The 12,161-nt window shown below is 36.7% G+C and overlaps 1 pseudogene; it reads right to left on the reverse strand.

Annotated features, from left to right (window-relative positions):
• Positions 1 to 10,876: 10,876 nt before the first annotated feature.
• Positions 10,877 to 11,561, reverse strand: LOC125477006 (annotated as a pseudogene).
• Between the last annotated feature and the right edge of the window lie 600 nt (positions 11,562 to 12,161).

Below are 12,161 nucleotides of genomic sequence, written 5' to 3' on the forward strand. Positions count from 1 at the left end.
CGCAAGATGCACTGCGTAACAGGAAAATACAACGAGAGAACACACGACAAGGTTTGCTCAAGGTTAAACAAATGAGCCAAGTTGGACAGAAACAAAAAAATATTACAAACAAATGAGTGAAGTTGAACAGAAACAAAAAATATTACAAACCTTGGAGGAGACCGCCTGGTGGACCGAACCAAAACCATGATAGCGCTACTGGAAAAAATAACCAAGGAGACGAACAATATTCGGCCGCTAAAAACAATATTGGTCGCGAAAGCTTTCAAGCAACAAAGAGCTGTCGGGTAAAATTTGTCGCGTCAAATCCGTTGTAAATATCTTGTCCCGACGGATACCAAATTTTGTCAGTTGAAAGACTCTCACCCGACAACAATTGCAACGAAAGTCCGGAGGTAAAAATTGAGTCGACCTTTTTTGACTGAGAAGAATGTTCAGTTGGCGAAATGTCGGTCGTCGAGTAAAACTAATCTTAAATTTCAACAAATTATGTAAATATTAGCCAACGAAAAGTTCGTTGGTTGAGCTTAATATTCCTGACGGTTACTGTCATTGGATTAGTATAAATAAATAAATAAATTAACAAATGACACGTTGCCTCCGTTTTCGTCAGTTTAGTAAATTTGTAACCAACGGAATTGTTCGTTGGGCAAACATTAATTAATTTGTTTAATTTTTTAAAATTTAATTTACTCAAACATTATTGTATTAATTGAGGAAAAAAAAAACATTATTATATTAATATTAAAATATTAAAAACATATATTCAATTAACAGTCCGTAGAATATTAATGAAAGTAAAGAAAAAAAACAACATTTTTAAATTATGAAAATGGCCACATGCCCACTCCCACTGGTCCCTTCTATTTTGAAATTCATCGGCGGATGGTTCAGAGTTTCTTCATAACTTTTCGTAATCAAAATACTTTCAAAATAGACCAACGTAGTAAAACATAATCATTTCATCAAGGTCAATAATGAACTCGGTCTAAAATAGACAAAAAACCAAATGTTAGTTTATTAAAAAAAAAAAAATTAGAAACTACATGTAATAATTAAAATTAATAAAAATATTAAATTAAAAAATAAAACAATTACCGAGAGGTCTTCCATTAGGTCGTGCTTTGCACTGCAGGAGACGTACTTTCATATGTAGGTAGTTGTAAGGCACTTAGTACGTATGAGTGCACTTATCGTGTGATTCAACAATGGTTGAACTTAGGGGATGACAGATGCCCATGTCGTTCGTCATATTCAACCCTTACTCGTCTAGGATAAGGAGTGTTGCACCTAGGCATCTATTTTAAAAAATAAAAAATAGGCAACTTTTCTAAATATATATCATATATTTATAACAAGAATTTATCGTTAATACATTAAAAATAATCTATTGTCCCCCTCTCCAAACTCGCCCATCCACTCCCCTTCCCAATCCTCTTCCCCACCTATCGTCTCCCTTCCCCAACTGTACCCCTCGCCCCCCCTGCGGGTGGTCTCCTACCCGAAACTCGTACCCTTCCCCAACATTCCCCATCCCCAAATATGTTCCTCTCCCAAAACCGGTCCCTCTTACCCACCCATCCCGACATAGCAAAACCCCTTTGTTCCAACCATCTCACTCGTACCTAGCACACTCATACCATCAAAATCTCTCAAGTGGTGAAACAAAATTATCAGAAAACATAGCAATGAAGAACAAACAATTTAATTCTAAATTTAACAACTCCAAAGTTATTGAAAATAAATATCATATACCTTTGTGGGACGGTGAGATGGAGAGATTTGGGAAGAGATGGAGAGATTTGTGAAGAGAAGGAGGAATTTTGGAGAGAGTGAGAGTGAAGCCCTTCATTTTCCAATGCATTGGAGAACTAAAGGGCAATCCACTCTCTGTGAGAAATCCACCTTTCTGTGAGCTTCTTTCTGCTGCTCATTTTTTTCGATAAGCCATTTTCTCTTCTCCTCATTTCTCCTAGATCTGATCTCTCTATCAAACCAGGTTTCTTGTTTTCCCCGTTAACCCTTATATCCCCATATTCTTCTTAGCTCCTGCTTTCCTTACAGTGTTCGGGTCTCCCCCTCCCCACAAATCTCTTCCCCAGATCCCAGTCAAATCATCCACCTCTCCATCTTTTCAACCACTTCATCTTATTAAAATATTTTCTTTTGTGTGTGGAGATCTCTTTCCGAAGCCCATCCCCATACTACCTCATTCTCTTTTCAATTTACTCCATCCCCTCCAACTTTTCAGGGGTAAAAAGATCAAATATACAATCTTTTCCATCCCGTCAATGTCTCCCTCTCCCCTTCTCTCCCATGTGAGGCTTCTCCTTCATCAATGAATGACTCCCTCTCCCTTGCAATAAATCCTCTCTCCTCAGTGAAAGAAAATTGGCCCTCCTGCTAATCGAAGAAAAATTCTTCTTTCGATCTTTGTTGCTGATGCCTCAGTTGTTGATGCAGATGGTTGCGGACTAATAACCCATCTGAATTAATTTGGTAATTCGTCCCAAATTTCTGTATTTTTATGCAATTTTGTTAATCTGTACTTGCAAAATTCTAGGGTTTTCTGGGTATCCTAGCCTTTGATCTGTCAAGTGATAGTGTCGGATTTTTATATGATAGGTATGTGTTCTGTCAACATTTTTAGAGGTGAGGTGCTTGGTACTGGATGATGTTGGCTTTTTGCCTTCTCAATCCGTATTAATTTTAAGCATGAATATAGTTGTATGGAATTCTAGGGATCTGACTACACCAAATTTCATAATAATGTTACTAATTTAATGCAAAACCACAAAATGGAGATTCTTGCAATTTTTTAGCCTAGAGTTAGTGGTACGAGAGCCTTTTTTGTGGTCAAATCGTTGGGTTTTCCTTCATTTGAAATAATAGGATGCTAATGGGTTCTCTAGAAAGTTGTGGCTTCTTTTGGATAACATCAAGGTTTATATTGATATTATTAGAATCACTGATCAATCCATCTCGGCTTGTGTGAAGGGAGCTGTTTTTAACCCTTGGTTGTTTACGTTCATTTATGCTAGCACTTTTATTGCGAAGAAAAGAAAATTGTGGGATTACCTTAATGGTGTAGCTGACTGCCACTAAATGACATGGATGTTAGCAGGGGATTTTAATGAAATGTTAGAGGTGGGTGATAAACTAGGTGGTACTCCTCTTTGTATGATCAAGGACTTTAAATCTTGGGTGGATACAAATAGTCGGTTGAAGTTGGGATATGTTGGTCTTAAATTCACTTGGACTAACAAGAGGACTCTAGAAAGAATTGATAGAGGCTTATATAATATGGCTTGGAGAAACTTATTCCCATAAGCATGTGTTTTCCACTTACCACGTACTAAATCTAATCATTGTTCTATCAAAATCAGTCTTCAATCTACTCATCTCCCCAATCCTCTTGAAAGACCTTTTAGATTTAAGGCTATGTGGCTTAGGCATGACGCATTTGATGAGCATATTGCAGAAAATTGGGGTAATTCTCATGGTTCTACCATGGACAAAACTTGTGCTCTAGTTAAGCCCCTGAAAATATGTCATATTCATGTCTTTGGGCACTTAAAGTAGAAGAAGAAGAAGAAGAAGAAGAAAGAAGCTCCTTAGAGCATCTCCTTAGATGCATTGCTGGTATCCAGAAAGCACTATGTAGAGGCCCAAACAATTTTCTTCTCAATTTGGAGAGGGAATTAATTTCAGAGTTTAACGTAATTTTAAATTAAGGAAGCTATCTTTTGGCATCAAAAGTCTAGATTGAAATGATTACAAGATGACGATCGTAATACCAAATTTTTCTATCTTACCACGATTGTGAAAAGAACGAAAAATAGAATTGAGGGACTAAAGAATGACCAAGGTGAATGGATTGTTGACCCTAATGACTTGAAGAGTCTTGTCATGGAGTACTTTCAAACACTTTTCTCTCATCGGCAATGGTCTAGACATGTTACTTCTTTACTAAACTTTTTTCCTTCTATTAATTTGGATGATATTAGATCACTTAATAGAGAGATTGAGCATGCTAAAGTTAAGGATAGTCTTTTCAGTATTGGAGGTGCTAAAGCACCAGGGTATAGATGGGTTTCTTGCTTGCTTTTATCAAGCTCAATGGGGCAGATGTGCAAGTGATATTGTTGTTATGGTTAAAACAACATTTCAAACTCAGAGATTGCCTTATGGTTTGAACAGTTCGGTCATTGCTCTTGTGCCTAAAATTGAGATCCCTTAAAGAATGCTGAATTTTAGACCAATCAGTCTATGTTGCACTTTTTATAAGGTCATAACTAAGATTATTGTAGCTAGGCTTATGCCTCTTCTTCCTGAATTGATAAGCCCAAATCAAGCTAGTTTTGTGCCTGGCAAACATATAACGGATAATATTCTCATTGCATAAGATATTCTTTATAAGTTTAGAAAGCGAAAGGGTAAGAAAGGTTTTTTGGCTTGGAAAATTGATTTGTCTAAAAGCTTATGATCGCTTAAACTGGAGCTTTATCAATGGTGTGCTCCATGAGATTGGCTTGCCTAAAAGTTTGATTCATCTTATTATGGACTGCATATCCTCTGTTAAATACCAGGTCTATGTTAATGGTGAATTAACTGAGAACTTTACCCTTAGTAATGGTATCAAGCAAGGGGATCCTTTGTCCCCTTATATTTTTGTACTTTGTATTGAGAAGCTATCTCACATTATTACTGATGAAGTCAATTCTGGTCAAGTGGAAACCTGTTATAGCTTCTCAATTTGGTCCCTACATCTCTCACCTTTTTTTTTACGTAGATGATCTTATGCTATTTGCAGATGTAACACCAAAACAAGCTAGGGTGATGAAGAGATGTATTGACAAATTATGCTCAACATCTGGCCAAGTAGTCAACTTTGAGAAATCTATGTTGTATCGTTCTCCTAATACTTGTGCAAATGAGGTTAGAAAAATCAGTGCTATTTGGGGATCTCCTTCATCTGATAATCTTGGACATTATTTGGGGATGCCATTGATCCAATGTAAAGTCTCTAAGTCAACTTACAAGTGTATGATTGATAAAGTTCAGAGTATAATTTCTTATTGGAAGAGTAATGTCCTTTTAATGGTTGGAAGAGCCACCTTAATCCAAGCAATCACCTCTGCAATACCGGTGTATGCTATGCAAACCACTAAGCTCCTGGTTAGTGTTTGCTAGCAATTGGATAAGTTGAACAGAAACTTCTTATTAGGGGACTCTCAGCAGAAAAAGAAAATTCAATTATGTCAATGAAACCTTGTCTACAGAGCCCAAGTGCATTGGAGGTGTGGGATTCAAGAGAACGACATAGATGAATCAAGCCTTGTTGGCTAAAATTGGATGGAGAATTCATGCTAAGGATACAGGTTTATGGGCAAAAATCTATGAGGCGAAATACTTGCAAGGGAACTCTATCTTGGATACTAATTTACATGAGAAGTTTGACTACTCCTACACTTGGAAATGAATTCTTTATGGGCTGACTTGTTGCGCAAAGGAATGAAATGGAGAATTGGGAAAGGTAATGGTGTCAAGTTTTGGAAAGACGATTGGGTGTTGAATGATCCTTTAATTAATTTTGTTGTTGCTAATAACTTTCTTGAGGAAGACTTTCCAATCTCTATTTTCCTTCGGGATGGTTGGTGGAACGTCAATAAGCTAAGATCTGCTATTCTAGAAAACTTGGTCAAAAAAATAATCAGTTGGCCTGCTGAGACTATTGGTGCTGGAGAGGATAAACTTATACGGGGATGCACTTCAAATGGAACTTTCATCATAAAGACGGTCTATAGTGTGTTACATGATTGTGAAAGAATGCCTGCTTTTTATTGGTTTGGGATTTGGATTCTCAAATCCCCTTCAAACTTAAATTCTTCATCTAGCTCATTGGTCAAGGTAAGTTATTAATGAGTAAAGAACCAAAAGAAACTTAACTGTGGATTCCTCTTGCAACCTTTATTCTTGGCCTATGGAGACCATCTCACATATTCTAAGGAATGTAGCAAAGTTGAATACATTTTGGGATATTCTACGGATTCCTTCTCAATTGCAGCAATACTTTTAATTTGGACTTGAAAGCCTAGTTAATGGCTAACGTGACGTCCAAGGTAATGTGGTTTGACAAGGTAGCATGAAATTGTTTGTTTGTCTTATCTGGAAATTAAGGAACCACTAGATTTTTTAAGTGGATCTCTTATTTCCTAGTGATCCTAAAAAGGTTATTGTTGGAGTCCCATCTGAATGGATGGATTCCCTTCTAAAAATTGATAAACCACCTTCTCAGATGCATGTTATGTTGAAGTGGGAGCCTTCTGTTTTTGGTTGTCACAAGTTGAATGTGGATGGCTCTAGAAAAATGGTTTCGAGCAACATCAGTGCTAGAGGAATTCTTCGTCACCACAATGGTGATTGCTTGGGAGGTTTCTCTATTAACCTAGGGCAATGGCAAATTATAGAAGCTGAAGTTTGGGGTTTGTATTTCGGACTTTAGCTTGCTATTGAAAAAGGCATATCTAAGTTAATCATTGAGATGGACTCTTCCTCTGCTGTATTATTGTTGAACTAGTATGTGCAAGATACTTTTCACCTCTTTGCTACTCTTTTGAAGAGTTACATGAATTTGATGAGCATAATTGAGCATTGTGAGCTAATGCATATTTTCAGGGAGGTGAACAATGTTGCAGATTAGCTAGCCAAATGGAGCTACAATTTGGACCTTGGGTTTTATTCTTTTCAATTTCGCCAATGGCTTATGCAACAACTAACGGATGATCTTGTAGGTGCCCCTATGGGCTACTCTATTGTTATTAATGCTATGTATTAGTTCATCTGGAGTGTCTTCAACCCCTCTATTCCCAAAAAAAAAAATGGAGGGCTCTCAGTCTGATATAGGGGGGAGAAGGGTTTACCCTACAAAAATCCCGTTGGTTAAACATATTAATTTTTAACACGTGTCAGGTTATGGTGATTACCTGGTGGAGGGTCCGTTAGTTAAATAAATGCAATAAACACCGCGAACTGAAACTATTTTGGCAAGGAAACGTGGGAAACTAACTTGGCCGATGAAAATGATCAATATTCGTCAGGCAAATCTAATATCTAGAGGAACGTTTGATTTTATGGGAAATATTTTGGGAGGAGGGTGATTTTGGGAGAGTCTTCTTAGCATTTCTCTTTTCATCCGTATACACAATCAGGAATATGTGTGCTACAGTAATTAGCACATTTATTCAATTTTATGCAAGATTGCTAGCATCAAAATGCATATTTTAATCTCATTTAGTGCACTAAAGTAGTTAGACCACTACTCAGGTTTTATTACTAATAATATTTGTGTACAACTGCAACAATGTGCTGCATACTTGAACTCAGGTGAACTCTTGGTTTTTCGTTGAAGCGTGACTATAATTGGTACTGCAAGTCCCCGAGCAAGAATCCACACATTTTCCCACCAGTTCTGCATCTGAAAAAAAAGAAAGAAAAAGAACAGAAAAGTGAGCCCAATATATCATAAGAAAGAAACTCTAACCAGAAAGGGAGAGATGTAATTACTAGGGTTATCTTTGGTGCTGATATGGGTGCACAAAGAGGTAGCACAGCCAAGCTTGCAAAAGTGGTGAGGGTTTGTTTGGAAGTCCAAAGTCTGAGCAGGTGCGGCGCACTTTTTCAAGCAATTAAAGCCGCATGTGAGAGGATTGTGTGGTTTTTTTACCATGCAAATAGTAAAGCAAGCACCATAGCAAAGTTTGAAAAATAAGCCGGCTGTGCAGTGCCCCATCAACAATCCCAACACTAAACAAACCAGCACTGCATTCCTAACTCTTTTCCCCTCCATTTTTGTCTTTCTATCAAACACCTGGAAGGCTAGCACTTTGTCTTTTTCTATTCTTCCCAAAGCCTAGCTCTTTGTCTGCATATTTGTTGAATGATATACATGTATTTATACACAACCAGAGAGTCTTAGTGTAATTTCTCAAACTTAAGAGATGTTTATAGGAACGCGATAATGTGATTGTGTGATCAATACCACTTTTTGAAACATCAAATACGCGCCACAAGATTCTAAAAGAATCAGATATTGGCGTTGCATATTGGTATTTTGATGATGGCATACCTTAAGTTAGATTGACATTATGTTAATATTTTGAATGGATTCATGTATGTGGTATGTGACTTCGTTGAAAATTCATATTGGATTTTGATGTAATAATTATTAGGAAATAAAAAATAGAAAGTATAACACAATTTTGTTGGAATTGGAATATATACCTAGATACTTATTTCCACATTTGATTGTTAATTAAGGATTAGGTTAAAAATTCACATTTGATTTCATGATGTCTGTATGATACACAATCGATTTCAAATTTTCTTTTCTTTAATTTGTAGCTAGGGTTCATATATAGAATTTCGGTACACTAGTTTAGTATAATATGTTTAGGTACAAACATTTCAGTACACTAGTTTAGTATCATAGATTTAGGTATTGAATTTTCGGTACACTTATGTTTTTGCATATTTTCTTATGCGCCACTAATTCACTATAATGTATTTAGGTATACAAGAATTATAAAAGATGAAAGACCAAGCATGCATTATGCATCATGAAGGTGTGACTGTTGGAAATATGCCCTAAAAGTCAATCTTTGGAAGAAACCTTTTAGGACAATGTAATGATGTATATATGACTCTTATACATCGGAAGGCAAAGATACTAATTAGGACTATCTCAATGAACGAAATATGTCCTAAATGATGAATCCATGGACAATGGATTGATGGAAGAAGTAATCTAATGATGATTAGACTACAGAGACCTTCTTCTCATAACCATTATGTCCAAAAAGGTTCCTGGTCATAGGATTGTCGGAGGGATACTGACAATGCATAGACCGGTACATACTATGTCTGCTTCAAATGGAAGGATGGAAAGTCTCATCCCATTCGTGTAGTGACACTAAGACAAGTATGTAGGTGCTCATTAAGGGAATGAGTTCACTGAACACAATCGAACGAGAGTACTTGCATGGAGGTCTACTCACATGTCAAGCAAGTAACTCTGAAGGTTGGAATAATGTAAGTAATCCTTTGACCTAAGACATCATAGATGTCTAATGGTTAGGTCCTTGATCTTTGATAATGTCAAACGACATTCCATTGGAGTGTCCACGGCATTGTTGGGGTTAAGGTATCTAAACATGTAGGCATGTGAATGATCAACAAGGAATTTCTGATCCTCGTTATGAGAGGAAGAATACTCTGAGATATGATTCGGGAATCTTCGGCCGAAGTCTCGAGCGTAATGAAGGAAAACGTTCCTATGCGACTCAATTGAATCATATAAGAAAGCATAATCACATTAGGGGTTTGACATAGTATATCCATACCCTAGTGATGTGATTGAGAGTATTGTTTTAGAGAAGGATCGAATTACATTGTAATTCCAACTGAATAGGTTCTCCGAATAAACTTCTACATTAGCTTGGGTAGCCATGATATATGTTTAGATGTCACTCATGGCTTGTGAGTTCTTCTAGATGATTAAATGTAGTCATCAAAGAAGAAGGTGAATTAAAAGTAAGTTTTAATTCACTAAGTGGATGGATTAAATATAATCAATTGGATTGGTGTCAATCACCTCACTGCCTTGCTAATTAGAACCTAAAAGATTGTTCACCAATACACTCTTGTAGTGAGTAACTAATGGATGATGTAAATAATTAATTGGATTAATTAAGTGTTGTGATTAATTTAGAAAGTCTAAAGAAATCATAAAAGCGATAAAAGATCGTTTTGGGCTTAAAGAAATGTTCGGGTTTAATTGGGCCCATTGGGTCTAAACCGATTGGGCTTTTATTCAAGCATTGGATGACTTGAAATAATAAAAGCCCAAGGCCCAAACAACACTAAGAAGGCCGGCCAAAGAGAGGGAGAGAGAAGGTCAATTGTTGACTTGTTTCTTTATGTTATAAAAGGAACTTTATAATGAAAGTTTAAATGGGTTTTTTCTTAGTGTTCAAAACAACAAAAGAGAAAAGAAAATAACTCTCTCTAACACTCAAAGGGCCGGCCACCATAAGGGGATTTTAGCTAATCATTTTATCACCCCTTTGGTTATTCCTTCATCTTTCTCACTACACTAGTGGGTGAGGATCTTTAGAGGTTTTCAATTTTGGAAACTTGAAGAGGACCTAGGAGCACTCATTCTCAACAAAGTGGAGGAGGCAAGGAGGGATGCTAGGCTCAAGGAGTTCAAGGAGCAAAGAGCTTGGAGGTGGTCCATCTTTGGTCTAAGATCTAGATCAAGATGTATAAAACTACTCCTAAACTTTGTTCTTCAATAAATTGTTTTTGATGCATCATAAATAAACCTATGAATCTTGAAGGGGATTTTCATGACTAGAGCTTTGATATTAATTGATGACATGCTTCCGTTGTTTTCGTATATAAATTTTGAATTGTATATGCATGCTAGTCAATAGAAATCCCACATAAATCTCATATTTTCCCTTCAGTGACTCTGCATTGAACCTTCATTAGTGAAAAAATAATTTCTACTCCAGAATTAATAGTGACCTCAGACACTTGAACTACAAGTGTGTGAGGAAATAACAATTACTGCTCACACTTAATAATGCAAGTGGTAATTTGAGGTTTAATAGCACGTTATGGCCTTTTGCTAATCCAGTTTTCATGAATGTATTTGAGAACAAACAATTCGAATAGAAAGCGGCCCACTCTCTCACACCCTAAAATTTGTCAATAATACTCCTGTAATATAACATTTCACTCAAAACAAGCTACATATATTATTAAACCTGAAATTTAATTAGTTAAAGAACGTTAGTAGCGGGACCGAATACTAATACATGTCATAAAACAACTTTGAAAATGATTTCATATGCTCGGATTGCAGACATATTGCCACTGATAAACTCCCATCATTATTCGCACTTCCCGAATACGAAAGCCTTCCCCTCAGATGGAATTCCACAAGGTCCCACAAAAATAGGTCGACCCCATCCAAAAAATCATAACTTGGAACCCCAACCCAACTAGTTATTCCAATAGTAGGAGACGTAAGAGAACCAGCCCCACGAACAAGAGCTGAAAGATCAGGCTGAAGCTCAAGGAAGTCAATTTGCTGATCTAAAATAATTGTCGTTCATCTGCGATAGAGCATTGTGAATATAACTTGAAGCGTATCGTGTTGTTTTGATTGGAGATCCCCCCACGAAATTAGGGTAGCTGTGACAATAACATTACCAAAGAAACAAAGTGGGAGTGGGGGTTGCAGTCGGGACCATTCATCAACAACATGTAGTTTGTTCTTTCGATCATCGGGAAGTTCACCTGAGTTGGATCCACATTTCCAAACATGACCAGCTAATATCTCATACGTGCTATAGACTATAGTTGATCGTGTTATCATCTTCCTTAGGGCTGGTTCCTCGTCAATCTGAACATGGAGACTGCTGTGCTCTCTAAACCACGGCCTTCTGTACTGTACAGGAATTATTTTATGGTTCAAAAGGTTGGTATTCAATATGTTAAGCTGAGGTGGGCCTCGGGCATGAAATAATGTCCTGTCTGTGTGGTATATTAAGGAAGATAACAAGTCTTCCATTTCCGTTGATGTTAAATAGTTTAGTAAAAGCTAAATGTGGTTAGTTTGTTATTAACTATAGTTAGTTAGAATGGTTACAAGTTTAGTTAAGGTAGTCAAGGGTATATTTGTAAAGAGCCAAAGGCTATATATATATATATATATATATATATATATATATATATATATATATATATATATATACATACATTCTCTTCTGTGTAATTGTAAAATTGATTGAGTGAAATACAATCTTGTAGAAGAAGTTTTATCAATCTTTATGGTTTCATCGCCAATCGCCTCACAGCTCTTCTCGATCCTCATCTCTTCCGCTCCGATTTTCTGATCTGTACCTCGATTTGATTGTTCTCTGTGGCGATTTTGTTCTGTGCTTATTGATCTTGATCTGTTTTCTTGCTCTTTCATGGCAACTTCGTCTGAGTCGGTGCCTGTTATCAATCCCTCTTCTAACCCTAATTCCTCTTCATATTCCTCTCTCACAATCCAAAATAAGCAGCATGGTGCCAATCAAGCTCAAGAG

Source organism: the organism of the source record quoted next, unplaced genomic scaffold (genome assembly GCF_019419815.1).
Source record: "Pyrus x bretschneideri cultivar Hongxiangsu unplaced genomic scaffold, Pyrus_bretschneideri_v1 Contig20, whole genome shotgun sequence".
Lineage (NCBI taxonomy): Eukaryota > Viridiplantae > Streptophyta > Magnoliopsida > Rosales > Rosaceae > Pyrus > Pyrus x bretschneideri.